This window comes from Bombyx mandarina, chromosome A1 (genome assembly GCF_030267445.1).
Source record: "Bombyx mandarina strain Sakado chromosome A1, ASM3026744v2".
NCBI lineage: Eukaryota > Metazoa > Arthropoda > Insecta > Lepidoptera > Bombycidae > Bombyx > Bombyx mandarina.
This window is the reverse complement of record NC_143234.1, coordinates 17,687,801-17,704,719: the sequence shown is the minus strand read 5'-3', so window position 1 is coordinate 17,704,719 and position 16,919 is coordinate 17,687,801. Positions and strand designations below refer to the sequence as shown.

At 40.6% G+C, this 16,919-nt stretch overlaps 2 pseudogenes; both read right to left on the bottom strand.

Moving 5' to 3' along the window:
• Positions 1–2,760: 2,760 nt before the first annotated feature.
• Positions 2,761–3,872, bottom strand: LOC149499600 (uncharacterized; annotated as a pseudogene).
• Positions 3,873–5,286: 1,414 nt separating this feature from the next.
• LOC114253558 (uncharacterized) lies at positions 5,287–8,424 on the bottom strand (annotated as a pseudogene).
• Positions 8,425–16,919: the final 8,495 nt, after the last annotated feature.

The window sequence follows — 16,919 nt, the reverse complement described above, 5'->3', positions numbered from 1 at the left end:
GAGTTCATATCGTCATGATAATCTGACGACTTTGACTAGGATTTAAAAATTAATAGAGCATTCTCAACAAAACCATTTTTAGATCCAACATGAGCAATTATCCACCTACTCCCAACGGACTCGGTAGTGAATAGCCCTGGTACTTCTGCACTTTACCAACAACTTTTGGCATGATATGTATTATGGATATAGGTTTCATCCAAGAACACCACGGGTCTTTTCTCTACGGTTCGATTTTTTCTCATCTTTTCTATGTATCTAGCGCGCCAAGCAGTTAAATCGTACCGTTCCATTAATAACTTCCTTTTTGACTGGCATCGTTTGTATTTAAAACCAATACTTTACAGTATTCTATGTAGCGTGGCGCGGCTTCCTTCAAACCCAATGTCTTCTTTTAACGCTGCGAGCAATTTATTTAAAGTAGGAAGTTCTTTTTTTACCGTATAAAACTGGTGAATTTTATGGCGAATAGCACATAGATCGAATCCATCCAAATCAATTTTTTTTGCACGTAGGCGACTCTTCCCTTGTGTAACAATCCTTTTCGAAGTACTAGCCGCTACTTTTCCTTCTTGTGTTATCCTCGAAACTGTTTTCTCAGACACACCTGGAAATTTTTTAATAGATATAAAACAAAATAGGCACTTCAGAATTTTCAATAGTGTTGATAAACTTTAATGAAATGTTTAAATCATAAACAATAATAAAATATTTTAATCTAACAATAAGTACGAAACCATAAAAAAGTTCCAAATAAAATGGTAAAAATCACATAACTGGTATCCCCAACATAACATAACATAACTGGTATAACCTGTCATGACGGCTACTCTCTTACGAACATTGTTTATTGGTATCAAAACCCCCTGATTCTTCTGTTCTGCTTCACAAAACTCCTTCACCTTCAATATTATTTCTCGACCAGCACTTTTTACAACTTTAGGCAGGAGGATCGGGCCTCTACCCGAAAAAAAAAAAAAAAAAGAAAAAAAAAAAGGTAAATAATAGTTTAAATACGACAAATGAATAAAAAACGCAATGGAAACGAACTCAACAACAACACTTCACAGCACCTGATACCGACAAACATGGCCGACCCTTTTAAAAAAAAAAAAAAAAAACATGGCCGACCTGTCATATTAGTTCCATTTATCGCCGTGAGACGAAGTCTACCTACCTAGTTGGTCCAATATTTCGGAAATATTAGGGATTGGATAAACGTCACCTATAGTGATGTCGTTGAGTTTACGGTAGTCGATCACCACTCGCCATTTGCGTTGACCAGATGCGTCGATTTTCTTGGGGACTATCCAGATTGGAGAGGACCATGGAGATGTGGAAGGTTTGATGATCCCTTCATCCAACATTTTAGAAATTTGGGATTGGACTTCTTGTTTGTGCATTTCAGGGAATCTATACGATTTCGTATTAATAGGGACAGAGGAAGAAGTGGTTATTTCATGAAGTATCGCGTCGGTACAAGTCAATTTGTCATTGGGTAAATGGAAGATGTCAGAATAAGTCGCACATAGAGAGCATCTTTTTCTTCGACATTCAAGTGTGAGACACGTAATAGATCTAGAACTGCTTCGGCTCTCTCTAAAGCATTTTTTTGACTTTCTTTGTCACTGACGGAAGTATAGAAAATTTTGCTATCAGCCTTTTCGTCAAATGGTATCATAATAATGGTATGGTAATGGTAACAATGGTAATTTGAGTTTTAAGTTTGAATTTACACGTAATGCATATTCGGAAGTATTCACAACTGATATATTTATTCTTGAGTTTGATTTAACTTTTACTATGCAGTTAGCGATGAGAAGAGAATTGATCTGATTTTGGTCTAAAATAAGACCCTCTTTAACTTCTGGATTTAGTACAGAGCATTCGATAACGGTTTCGGTCCTAGGAGGAATAGTATAAATTGGATCAGTGAATTTTAGATTAAGTTTAGTGTTGTTGACAACTAATGTGTTTTCAGTGTAATCTATGTTGCAGTTAAGTGTGGTGAATTAGTCATTACCTATTATGCCGTCATATGGAAAATCCAAGTCAGAGACAAGGTGGAACTGGTGTTTTAACGAATCAAATGTTGCATCTATCATTCCTAGGGATTTCATTGGGTTACTTTCGGTTCCTAGGCCAGAAAAGGTGATGAATTCATTTTGATCTCGGGCATAGTTTCGATGGAAGATATTTTAATAATACTTACGGATGCACCACTATCAACGAGGAGCTTCAAAGGTTTGGGAGAGAGAGTGATGTCTTGATTTCTATAAATATTTTATATGTATTTTTTTGATGGGCTAGTTGTAATATTATATGTTTTTAATATATTTCTTTTTTCTGGTTCAAGTATTGGAGTCGTCGAAACTAGCTTAGGTTTGGATGTAGTGGAGAGGATAGGCACAGTAGGTAAAGCGGATACAGCGGATACGGTGGATGCATTAGATACGGTGGATACAGCGGATACAGTGGATACATTAGATACAGCGGATACAGTGGATACAGTGGATACATTAGATACAGCGGATACAGTGGATACAGTGGGTGCTGCGGATACAGTGGATACAGCGGATACAGTGGATACAGTGGATACAGTGGATACATTAGATACAGCGGATACAGTGGATACAGTGGATACAGTGGATACAGTGGATACAGCGGATACAGTGGATACAGTGGACACAGCGGGTACGTTGAATACGGCGGATACAGTGGGTTTATTTATATGATTTTGTTTGGTATCGATTTTATTGGTTAACAATCTCCCTGCACGATACCTGACGGGAGAGCGATTGTGTTTAAATGACTATTATCGACTTCGTCACGGCCTTCATCTCTCGATAAAATAGGATGGATGGGCTGATTAGCCCATGTGCGACCCTGAGTGTTACTATTATTATTATTATTATTCATGTGAGACCCCGGTTGGTTATTGAATTTTCTATTATTAAACTCTCGTTTTCGGCAAAAGTCGATAGTGTGCCCTGGGGCCTTGCAGTACCTACAGACTGCAGGGTAAGTGGTGAATGAAGAGGCACTTTGATAGGTTGGCCGTTGAGGGGCGGTTATTCCGCGTTGAGGGAAAGCCCTACTAGCGGGTTGATATTGACGTCGATATGAGTTCGCGTTTTGACTACGATTTTGGCTAGGGTTGTAAACAGGGGAGTTCTTCGCGATGTCACTTGCATTATTTTTTCCTCGGAAATTGCGAGGTTGATTGCGTCGTTTAGAGTTTTCGGATTTCTGCACCTCACAATCGTTGCTATTCGGGGATTAAGTCCCATTAAGAAGTGGTGTAGAGCCAGGTCTTCCATGGCCGCTGTTCGACCTGGGAGTTCTTTTACTTTTGTGTTCGAAAAAGAGATTTCTGTTAAAAGTTGAGATAGATATGTCTCGACTCGTAGAGCGTATTGGCCGACATTTTCTTGTGTCCCTTGTCTGCTTTCTTAAAGGTCGGTTAAAAGATATGAGTAATGTTTACGCTCACTGAATTGAGCTTTGAGAAACTCCTTTAACTGTTCCCATGTCGAAAACTCTTTGATGGAACAGGCAATTTCTGCTTTTCCATTTAATTGGCTAAGGATATACTTGAACAATATGTGTTTCTGTGATTCTGATGCTAAATCATATGCTTTGTCGCAATTAACTAAAAACGAGTTGAGGGTATCGCGGCTACCATCGTAACATTTAACAAATTTAAACAGAGTATTTAGGTCGAGTTCGGACATAGTGAGGAATGCGGCGGTCTTTCTTGTGACACGAGGAGATAGAGTAGGCGACTTAATTTCTATGTTGCTTGCAACCTGTTCCGGTTCTGGAATTAGTAAACCTAATTTGCTTTCTTCAGTTTTAGGCACTTTTGGCATAGTATTTAAATTTAAATGTAGATAGAGGAGACGGAACAAATGGCAAACTACTACAACATTACATGGATTAGAATTCAATTACAAAAATTTGACAAACCTAGTTATAAAACGCAACAATGTCCGGAGACTTACAGAGTCAGCAGTATGTAGACGGCGGATATCGGCGCGACGAACAGGAGCATTCCGCAGCGATAAGGCAGGTAACAGGTAACAATTGCTTCGGCCTTGGATTGTTCACGATGAATTTTTTATTTGCAAGATTTTACGACGCACAGCCACCAACTGGATACAGGGTCTAAAGATGTTGCAGGATGAAATAGTAGATAGATTTCTTCGCAGGAGATTAAGGTAAATGTAGTACGCGCAGATCTTTTCCAGGATTTCCACGGGATGATGATATTAGTATGTTCAGAATACTAGTAAGTATTTTCTTTTCACTTATTTCACTTATTTATTTAGTTATTTTCACTTTTAGTCGTTATTTTTCACTTTTAATATACACGCGAGCATAAGTTTGGAATCACTTACTTGAAATTGGTTCCGCGCGATCTTGGTTACTAAATAAATTTTTAATTATCATAAAAATTACATCATTTTAAAGGTTTAGCTGTCAACTTTAAATTGATACCAAATTCATTCAAATCGAGCCAGTAGTTAAGGAGCTATCCCGGATTAAGTGAAGAAGGTAGGAAAACAAGGAAATATGGAAAAATAATGAATGAACAAAACAACAAAAATTAATAAGTAAAAAAAAAATATTTAGCCTTAAAATTAAGTATCAGTACTTTGTGTTCCCTTCCCTCGCCTTAATAACTGCTCGAAGACGATTCTTCATAGACATGATCAGCTTCTGAATTTATTCTTGTGGGATACCTTCCCACTCGTAAATCAACGCCGATTTCAGCTCATTCAAACATGAAGGAGCAGGAGTTCTGGAACGAACCTTCCTCTTCGGTTCATCCCACACGTGCTCAATGGGATTCAAGTCAGGGCTGAGCGCTGGCCAGTCCAATGTGGCGATACCCACTTCTTCGAGGTATACAGTTGTTACACGGGCAGTGTGACAACGAGCGTTATCGTGCATAAGGAGGAAGTGATCACCGATATATCCAGCATAGGTAAGGACATGTTCCAGCAGAATATTGGAAATGTACCAGTCCGAAGTTAGACCGCCTCCTCGTCCCCCGCCAGGCACGAAAACAAGTTCGGTTTTGTCATCGAAGGAAATGCCGGCCCACATCATACAATGGCGCCCCCATAAGCCACTGTTTCAGCGAAACAGCACTGCGCAAATCGCTCCCCAGGCTGCCTGTAGACCCGACCTCTTCGGTCACTACCGTGTAAACACATCCTGCTCTCGTCGGAGAACAAGACTTGCCTCCAATGTTCAACCTCCCAATCAAGATGGGTGCGAGCAAATTAAAGAAATGCTTGTCGGTGAGCTACCGTGAGTTTCAAGCCTATGGGAGGCCTTTTTGGACTCAGATTCGCTAGCTTGAGTCGTCGATAAAGTGTCCACTCGATGGCTGCTACCCCACGAATATATCGGAGCTCCTGTTGGACGTCGACACCATGTAAATGCCGATTTCGGAGAGAGGTTGACACGATAAAACGGTCATCCCTCTCCGATGTGCACTAGCCCCGTCCAGATCTTGGTCTCGGGATAAAGCCACCAATCTCCTGAAAGCGCTTGTAAACTCTCGAAACACAGGACTGGCTTATGTGGAGCCGACGAGCGACAACCCGCTGGCTGAGCCCTTCTTGCAATAGGGCTACGTTGTGCTCCTTCTGTAGGTGTTGTCTCCATTGTCGTACAAGGTAAAGGATCGAAATTAGCGGAGATGTGTACCAGTCAACGCGTGAAAGTCAATTGGTAAAGAAAATCCGATAACACGTATCAAGCAATTGAAACACGTCTTTTTCGTTATTCCTTCACTTAATCCGGGATAGCTTCTTAAATACTGGCTTGATTTTAATGAATTTAGTATCAGTTTAAAGTTAAGAGTTGAACCTTTAAAATGATGTCATTTTTATGATCATTAAAAAAAATTTTAGTACACGAGATCGCGCGGATATAATTTCAAGTAAGTGATTCCAAACTTTTGCTCGCGAGTGTAGTTATTCTCACTTTTATTTTCGGAAGACGTTCCGGGGATTTTTCTTTTTCAAATCCCTTGAGCTGCCACCAATGTTATACGGGACACTATGAACTTCTTTTTAAAAAAAACTAAATTACAATTCACACTGGATTTAATAAAAAGTGATAGGCGCGAGCGCGGCGAAGGATAGAGACGAACTGGTTGAGTGAGTGGGGATTGTAATGAGGTATGGTGTGGATAAGGTTACGGGAGAGCTGATGCAGCAAGAATACGGTAGGGTCTGCATATCTACGGTACTGAAGCCCGGATATAACAGTACGCGTATATCCAGAATTCGTCACCTGATTTACTGACAGTATTATTCATAAAGCGTTGGAATGTTTGTGGCGCATTCCGCAAGCCAAATGTCATTTTAGGAAATTCAAAAAGACCGAAAGGCGTTATTATGGCAGTCTTTTCAATATCTTCAGGAGCAACATCAATACAATGAAATGCTCTATTGATATCTAATTTTGAAAATATCTTTTTATCAGCCACAATATAAGTAAAATCATGCAGTCGAGCAATAGGGTATCTGTCAGGTTTTGTAACAGCGTTCAGTTGATGATAATCACCACATGATCTTAAGTCTCCATTTTTCTTGGGGACAATATGTAATGGGCTAGCCCCAAGCACTTTTAGAAGGCCGACAAATACCCAATTTCTGCATGATCCGAAATTCCTCCTTAATTATTTTATATCTCTCAGGTGCCAGTGGTCAAGCACGGGCATGCACCGGTGGACCAGTAGTTTCAATGTAATGCAAAACGTTATGGGAACTTACTTCCTTAAATGGCGCTGGTTTCGTAATGTCGGGGTACAGCGCTAACAAATCACAATATGGATGACTGACATCAACAGTATGCAATGAAGGTTGATTGCTAACAACAATACAAGCTAATACATTCAGATCTGTTACCTTATCGATGAGCTTACGTTCACCCATATCAACCAAAAGATTTTTAGAAGTTAAAAAGTCCGCCCCTAATATAGCCTGTTTAACATCTGCAAGCACGAAGTTCCATCGGAAAGCGCGACGTAGCTTCAAATCTAGCACTAAGGTTTTTTCACCAAATGTTGCAATTTCAGTTCCATATTCGAGGTTTGCTGATTAATGACCTCAGAGATGTGGTTAACTCGCGTGGCCTCCGCAAATTATCCGCAATCATGGCGAGATTATCTAAATCTTTTGTTTCAGTGACTGTAAGGATTGCCCTTAATATTGTAGGCAAGTGACCTTGCCATAACACTCGCAGGGCGTCGTCCGGTACTTTATCTCTAGCTAACTCTCTCATGCGGCGCAATAGCTGAGAAGGTTTTTGATCTCCTAGTTCCAACTCTCCTATGAGTCTTTCAATTTGTCGACTTTTGGACTCTTCAAATGTTGATAATAATTTCGTTTTTAGCGCCAGAAATTTTCCTGTGTCCGGTGGCTTAGCTAGAAAATCTGTTAGTTGAATAATGACTTCTTTTGGTAATTTCGATACGACAATGTCGAATTTAACTTCATCCGCAAGTTTCTGTGGGGCGAGTATAGACTCTATCCTTATGTACCATGCTCTTGGTTGCTCTGTCCAAAATTCTGGTATACGTGTCGATAAAGAGATCGCCATAATGTCTGCTGAAGTCTGCGACAATGCTAGTTGAGTTGTCGGAACTGCGGGTGTCGTCATTATTAATCACAATTTTCGTTTTATATAAATCACGTCGGGGTCACCAGTTTTGGGTCTCTTCTGTAGATGTTGTTACCGATTGTGACGTCAATAATAAAGAACTAATACACAGTAATGAAAGACACCGTTTATTCCGTAAGATAGTACATGTGTTTACATAATGACCGGCGCCGGGTAACTGGTGCAGCGTAATGCAATAATTGCATGCGCAAGCGCTTACGTGTCCCTACAAGTATAAAGAATAATTTAAAACAATTGAATAATAAGAGAAAATTGAATAACGTTATGAATCTTTTGACTCACAGTCCGACGAGAAAAATGACCATGATGTAATTTTCAGGATATAGAGTTGTGCACGTCCGGAAACTGAGAGGGCACGGCCTTATCTTCTTCCACGAGATCTAGGGCTTGTCTTCATCCACGGGACACAGAGTTTTCTTCTTTTACAGGACACAGCGGATACAGAGTTCTTTCTTTCACAGGATGCAGAGGTTTCTTCTTTAACAGGACACAGGATACAGAGTTTCTTCTTTCACAGAACACAGAGTTTTCTTCTTTCACAAGACACAGAGGATACAGAGTTTTCTTCTTTCACAGGACACAGAGTTTTGTTCTTTCACAAGATACAGAGGATACAGAGTTTCTTACAAGATACAGAGGTGAGTTCAACGCGCTGATGGATATTGGTTGACACTGCCGAAATTGAATAAAATAACGGAGACGAACCGAGGATACCGAAATATCCCTTAACGCTGCCACCAATTTTGTTAGATTTATTAGAAAAGCTTTTTAAAGAAAAGAACTTTATTTAATTCTACTAATTAAAACATTTGAAATTAACAATTGAAATTAATTGGGGCAAGTGTCCCCGGGAGCGCGGTTAGAATTGAACTGCGTGATCTATCGGCAACCTCTAACTTAGCTGCATTACGTCGTGCACCTTACGTTGCATTTTTAGGTACATTAAAAATACATAACAGTGCGCTGTTCATGAAGTTGATTTAGCTCATTTGAACCCCTGTCCTTAGGGTCATCGCCTCAGTCCAAGAACCCTTTTCGGTGTCACCGGGGTCAACACGTACTGTATCAAAATGGTCGGCCAACTCTCTCCCGCGTATGTACCTGAACGTGACTTGCCCCACTAACTCTTGGATGCCCTGTGTCAATCCGAGGGCGTTGGCTCTCTCAATGCCCGTCCATAACCTCAAGGGCAAGTCGTTTCTAACCAGCAGATCGGTCTCCGAGCATGTTAATATCACCCCGTGCGTGGACAAGGTATTTTGGAGCCCTCCGATGCTGAGGAGGTTGAATTTGTAGTCTGTTTTTAGTATGTATCCCAGGCATAGTAGTATCCGGTAGACACCGTGTGACACGTGTACTGGGCGTTCCCGAAGGTGGGCCTTCTGGTTTCCCACCACCTCGTCACCCCAAATGTCAGTCGAGGTCTTTTGCGGGATGTACCCGAGTGCCGATGTCATATCACTAGCGCTGGTACTAAAGTTTTGTGTTGTGAATTTTCCATTCCACAGGGGGCCCAAATCCATGACATAGTCGTTCATATTTGGCAACGTGTTGTATTTCTGCGATCCTTAGTATATTGGAATGTCCTCCATCCCTTTCATGTGCACTACCGGATTCGCGGACCAGCCTAAGCGCATATATACAAGTTCCGAACAACAACATCCGGACCGTCGGTCTACAGAGCAATATCACCCACCCGCTCGGTGGAAGATCTTTCCTTTCGTCGTATATTCCCAAACTGGTGACCTGCGACGGAACAATTGCAGCCTTCACACTTCATCATCAGCGCATCAAGAACTTCGGTTACCACAATTCCCGCATTCTCGCAGATAAAAGCAAGTCATCGACAGTCGTCCCACAGCAAGCCAGCATCGCAGCCTCAACAGGACCATCGCAGCCGACTCACCGCGCTTCCTGGTCCTACGGCACCAACCTACACTGCCTCATCACGGAGCATTCAAGCTCAGTTTCGACTCGCCGCAAACTTCGAGCAGCACTGGCACTTGCAAGCTAATCTCAGCACGGACAACGATAACTAAAATGACACGACCTCCGCTCTCGGAGGGGAGTGAGTGATGTGGCGGGTAGCCATCATACAACGCAAGATAATTGACAGATGCCTGAATCTCGATTTTCAAGATAAAGCGCATATATACAAGTTCCGAACAACAACATCCGGACCGTCGGTCTACCGAGCAAATATCACCCGCTCGGTGGAAGATCTTTCCCTACATCGATTAGGTTTTCCAAAAAACTTTAGAGATTTCAAGTGAACTACCTTGAACGCTAAAACATCAATTCTATTGGAGTGAACCCTCTTACTCGACAACGTGTTTTAAGTATTAAAGGCGAGTTGAATCCCCTAACTGCTCTTGCCATGATTGGTCTCAGTTATTGTAAGATTTTAACAATACGTACTTTGAAAAGGCACCAATAAAGACAGAGCAATATTCCTTCGGGTCACTTTATTCACGTGGCTTATAAGAGATCAGATCAAAGAGTGACTTGTTCATGAAACCGCTTACCATTGGGTAAATTACTATGACTTTATTTTTTAAGACTACATTCTGACCCTGAATCGAATATAAAAGGGAAGTCAAACCACTGATCTGTAACACACTGTGTGAATCTCTAGAACATATATTAACGCATCTGCTTGCACCTGCCACAGCTCCCGGATCGATTTCATTTTTCTTCTTGTATACGCAGATGGGACACCCAGAAGCTACATGGCTCAGGTCACCGTACACGTATCAGCCGACTTGTGACAGTAGTCTGTCGCGACACTTTGGCACGATGCCCAGGCTTTCCCGCAAAAATGGCAGCTTCCACGGAATAAACTTTGAGAGCGTTTTAGTTCTGTATCGCTCGAAACAGGATCTTCGTTTTTTCTTTTGAGTGTAAAGCCACGTAGCGTGCGAAATAGTTGATTTTTGGTGGTAATAACGACAGAGTTCAATTCTCGACGGATTTTTTCATCACACTGCGGCAGTATTGAGATTTTTTCAACACACTGCGGCAGTATTGATATAGCAAATCCGGTGGCTACTCGATCTGGCACATTAGCGTCGGGAATCTTCTCTATAAGTGGCCATAGCCGGATACCGGCTTCAGCTGGTCACTCTTTGCTTTCCATTTCAAATTTAATAACCTGGTCGAAGTGGTCTTGTATAATCATAGGTTTAAAGAATTTTTATATTAGCATCTCTTTAATAGTAAACCAGAACATTTTACCAGGTTGTATTTTGGTGAGGCAAGTAGCAACTCGACCTTTAAGCGAATGTGTGAGAGTCAAAATTAAATCTACACCTTCTGTTCGATAATCATTTCGCTCAGCGTATACCAATTTACAATATCAGCCTTCGGTTTACCCGGGTCAAAATTGACTAATTTAGTTGGTCAACTCTGACTAGGCCGATGGACTGTCATATTGTCAGTGATTCTTTGCAACATGGCTTCCATCCCAGATGAAAATAATTACATTTGTTCGATATTGTTGATCGAATTACTGGACGACTGCAGTGGAGGTGAGTCCGACACTTTTGATGTAAGATCAAGGGTAGATATTATCTTGTTGAACGCCAAGTAAAACGAAGGCACTTTTCGATTCCTGATTTAATCAACAATATGATAACTTAATTCATTTTAACACTTATCCAACCTTTACCAGTACGTACAACAATCACTTAATCACACAACGTAACAAGTATACCTAGTCAGGCCATAAATTCTGTCACATGTTTAATGTAAAATAATTGAAAGAAGTTTATTCATTATGTAACCATTTATATACCAAAATGAACTTAACAAAACATAGATTCTTATGACACTAAAGTTTATTCAAAATAACCTCCGTGAATTTGAATACAGGCCTTCAATCTGCGCGGCCAGTCGTCTATCGCAGCACGAACGAGGTCCATGTCAATATCGGCGGCTGACTTAATCAAGGATGTCTTGAGTGACTCCAAATTGGGATGAGGCTTTGAGCACGCGTTTTCCTCCAAGTGTTGCCATATCTGGTAATCTAACGGATTCAAATCTGGACTGGAGGAGGGCCAGTCTTCGTGCCGGATGAAGTCGATTTCACGCGCCGCCAGCCAGTCTTGTGTGCTCTTCGCTCTAAGAGCTGGCGCCGAATCTTGTTGGAATACCCAGTGCCTGTTACTGAACATAGTATGAGAAACAGGTTCCACAAGGCTCGTCAGGACTGTATTTTGGTACACAACTGCATTTGTTTTTACACCTTTCTCACAAAAATGTACCTCTGTTAAGCCCCAATAAGAAACTCCCAACCATACCATGAGCGAGGATGGAAAATGACCTCGTTGGACACGCGGAATACGGTTGCTCGCTTCTTCACTACTGTGTGCGTACACCTTATCATTTTGATTGTTGTAGCTCTCTTCTACCGTAAAAATTTTTTCATCCGAAAAAAGAATTTCCCGATATTTTTTTCCCGCGTACCGCTTCAACAAAGCGCGGCATCTCTTCAGTCTCAGGTCAATTAGACGAGCATTCAAACGATGTCCTGTTTTTCTTCGATATGCCCGAAGCCCTAAGCCTTCATTTAACACCCTTTTCACCGTGGTTCTGCTTAACCCCATCTGAAGGGCCAACAGTTTCTGCTTACGTTTGGGATTTCTTTGAATTAGCGCCTTCACAGCTTTTATCACTGCTGGAGTCCTAACAGACCGAGGGCGACCACTTCTTGACCTTTCATCTACACTAGAGTCTTCATTGTATCGTTTGATGGTACGATAAACGAATCTTTTGGTTATATTCAAATTTTTCAGTATGTTAAAAATTTGAAATGGCGCGTAACCGCAACGATGCAACGCAATAACTGCAACACGGTCTTCTTTAAGCGTCCACTCCATATTTAAAAATGAGTAAAATTCTAAAAAGTATACATTTTTATTTTCATGAGCAATTCGAAATTCGAATTCAATAAACTTTTTTGTGGCCAGCATTTTAAAAGAAAAGTTTTTACTGTGTGACAATACTTATGACCTGACTAGTTATAGTAAGTGCACCGGGCAAACGCAGTCGAACGAATTCTCGAATTCTCGAAGGTCTCTTTTGGGTAGATTTTTTTCTAGTTTACTTAATACACATGTTTTTCTTTGTTCAGGATACTTGTTTACTTTCAAATGATTTTTCTTGCTTGCTCGAGTTTTTTTTCCTGCTCTTTTGCCTTCTTGAGAAGACACGTCAGTGCTGTTCTTATTAGTCAAAATCGATACATTCGTTGCGATTTCTTCTATTCTTAAGTTTGATTGATTGTTTGATGAGATTGAGGTACTGTTTTTGTTTCAATTTTGTTGTTGGTCCTTCTATCGCTTGCTGTTTTTTCTAAAAAAAGTTTTTTTAATGACTTCTACACCCTTCGCGATTCGTTTTTACATAACAGTTTGTTAACATATTCTTTTTAAAGTCCTGAGGATATTGGGAAACTTTTTCTAGAAGTAATTCTTCGAAAGTGGCGAGTGGTTACAGCAGGCTGTCTCTGTGTTTTAAAGTGTTCGGTGAGTCCAAAGGGACAATGCCCATATGTGCCCCAGAAACTCCCAGATAAAGTATATTACAAGATTGCTCCAATAAATAAAAACTAGAATTATGTTGTTAATTTTAAATCATATGAAGCACTGGATAAAAAATAAATATAATAAGACGTTTTTGTTGACGTTGCAGTACCTACGTATCATCATTTCGAAGTCGTCGTGTCCTAAAGGATAAGACGTCCGGTGCATTCGTATGAAGCGATGCACCGGTGTTCGAATCCCGCCGGCGGGTACCAATTTTTCTAATGAAATACGTACTCAACAAATGTTTACGATTGACTTCCACGGTGAAGGAATAACATCGTTACGTTTACTGGTGGTAGGACCTCTTGAGTCCGCGCGGGTAGGTACCACCACCCTGCTTATTTCTGCCGTGAAGCAGTAATGCGTTTCGGTTTGAAGGGTGGGGCAGCCGTTGTAACTATACTTGAGACCTTCGAACTTATATCTCAAGGTGGGTGGCGCATTTACGTTGTAGATGTCTATGGGCTCCAGTAACCACTTAACACCAGGTGGGCTGTGAGCTCGTCCACCCATCTAAGCAATAAAAAAAAAATATCGTGTAATAAAAATCAAACCCGCAAAATTATAATTTGCGTAATCACTGATGGTAGGACCTCTTGGGAGTCTACACTAGGTACCTGTAACCGCCCTGCCTATTTCCGCCGTGAAGCAGTAATGCGTTTCGGTTCGAAGGGTGGAGTAGCCGTTGTAACTATACTGACACCCGTATCTTTAGTCGTTTACACGAGCTTAACTCGACTCGACTCAACCTCCAACGCGCGTTTTGGTATGCTTAGTCGTAAAAATAAACTCCACTCAAACGTCCTTGGAAATTTTTCCTAACCGGAGTGGAGTGCACGAACTGTCAAGATAAGGTACGTCGTGACGTAACTTGAACGTTTTTTTTTTTTTTTTTTTTTTATTGCTTAGCTGTGTGGACGAGCTCACAGCCCACCTGATGTTAAGTGGTTACTGGAGCCCATAGACATCTACAACGTAAATGCGCCACACACCTTGAAATATAGTTCTAAGGTCTCAGTATAGTCACAACGGCTGCCCCACCCTTCAAACCGAAACGCATTACTGCTTCACGGCAGAAAATAGGCGGGGCGGTGGTACCTACCCGTGCGGACTCACAAGAGGTCCTACCACCAGTAATTACGCAAATTATAATTTTGCGGGTTTCATTTTGATTACACGATGTTATTCCTTCACCGTGGAAGTCAATCGTGAACATTTGTTGAGTACGTATTTCATTAGAAAAATTGGTACCCGCCCGCGGGATTCGAACACCGGTGCATCGCTTCAACACGAATGCACCGGACGTCTTTATCCGTTAGGCCACGACGACTACGAACGTTCCTCAAGGCTGGTTTTCTATCAATGTCCAAATAGTATGTGGACCGCAAATGGAAATATATGATATTGTTGTGCAATGGCCTGGATCTGTGCATGATTCGCGCATATTTTGATAATTTAATTTTGATAATATTTATTAATAAAGTAAATAGTTCGAGGTTAGAATCTTGTTTAGGCTCGTGATTAGACATTTGAAACTCATTATTTTATTTACCTACCTAAGAGTCATATTTTGCTTACTACCTAATAAATAAAGTCAATGCGATTATAAGTTTTATTTATATAATAAAAACTGGTGGTTGTGGAAAAGTACTTCAACAACACGATGCAATCAAAATCACACAAAAGCGGCGAATAAAAATACAAAGCCGGGTCCGAAATCTAAAATAATAATGGGTTAGAAAATAAATAATACACTTTCAAATTTACCGCACGCACACATGTTTACGAATAACTCAGCAACAAAAACATCAAACAAATTCAATGCTTCTAGTGTCAAACAGACAGCGGCAGCTTGACTTTGACATTAAACAATGACCATAGATCAAATCAAATCAAATCCAAAAAAAATTATTCAACATAAATGAAAGTACATACTTGTTGAACGTCAAAAGAACTACCGCCAGATTATAGAACTCTATGGGTTTGATGCTAGCTTGATCAAATTTTCCCCAAACTGATGTTGTCGTGGTGACGCAATAACACGCTCTACCTCACTCGAGGACAGTTGAGGAATATTGTAATGGTCGACTAAAAATACCAAACTCGAGTAAGTTTGGGAGGAATGTTCGAGCATCATCGGATGAGTTAAGAGTGGAGGACTATTTTACGAAACGTCTAAAGATACGGGCATTAGACCTTAGAACTTATATCTCGAGGTGGGTGGCGCATTTACGTTGTAGATGTCTATGGGTTCCAGTAACCACTTAACATCAGGTGGGCTGTGAGCTCGTCCATCCATGTAAGCAATAAAAAAAAACATTTCAATCACTAATTCATGCTTTATTTATTACAGTCTGAAATCACGTCTTTTGGCCCATTTAAAACTCATAATGATTGATATTAGTCATAAAAGTGATTACTAAATAATCAAATAATAATATACAGCAGTATACTATTATATAATATATAGTATAGTATTACAACAAAACCAAATAAAAATATGATTTTATAATAAACGTCATATATATAGATTTTGGTTAGGAGGCAAGTAATCAATAACCATTTATATTTTTTTGTATTTTTATTAACTTGGGAAGCTTTTCGTAGCTTTCCGTCGATGGTTTTTCCTTGTCGACCGTGTTTCTTATAACATTCAGAACAACGAGTTTTCTTTTTCACCCCATCTTTTATATTCGGAACCAGGTAATGTTTAGCACTGACTGAGCAAGGGGTAGCAGTCACGGATGTGTGATTGGATCTTTCAAGCATACCAGTGATAACTTGTTCACGAAACTCTGTGATTGTTAATTTCTTTTTATAGGTATACTGGTTATACAAGAAATGGGCGTTCACCAAGCTCGTGCCCCATATAATCTCAAACATAAGTTTCCGATACTATTTGGTGCATGACGTAAGGCTGACCCATAAGTTGCCATCTGGTCACTCACATCTATTGATGATTTACCTAGATTATAATCTTCAATACATGCAGGTTTCCTTATGTTTTCACCTCTTCTGTTCCTTTTGGCGATCGTTTTTAGACCAGATTGCTTTGTGGAAAGTATAAGCACATCCCGCTTGTCACGCCATTTCAAAGCTACGATGCCTTCACTTGATTGTTGAGCTGCTATTTCTCCTTTTTTTAGTTTTGTGGTTTTTTTTTATTTTTTTTTATTGCTTAGTTGGATGGACGAGTTCACAGCCAACCTGGTGTTAAGTGGTTACTGGAGCCCATAGACATCTATAACGTAAATGCGCCACCCACCTCGAGATATAAGTTCTAAGGTCTCAGTATAGTTACAACCCCACCCTTCGAACCGAAACGCATTACTGCTTCACGGCGGAAATAGGCGGGGTGGTGGTACCTACCCGTGCGGACTCCCAAGAGGTCCTACCACCAGTGATTACGCAAATTATAATTTTGCGGGTTTGGTTTTTATTACACGGTGTTATTCCTTCACCGTGGAAGTCAATCGTGAACATTTGTTGAGTACGTATGTCATTAGAAAAATTGGTACCCGCCTGCGGGATTCGAACATCGGTGCATCGCTACATACGAATGCACCGGGAGTCTTATCCTTTAGGCCACGACGACTTCAAATTTGGTGGTGATGTTGTTGGTAACTTCCT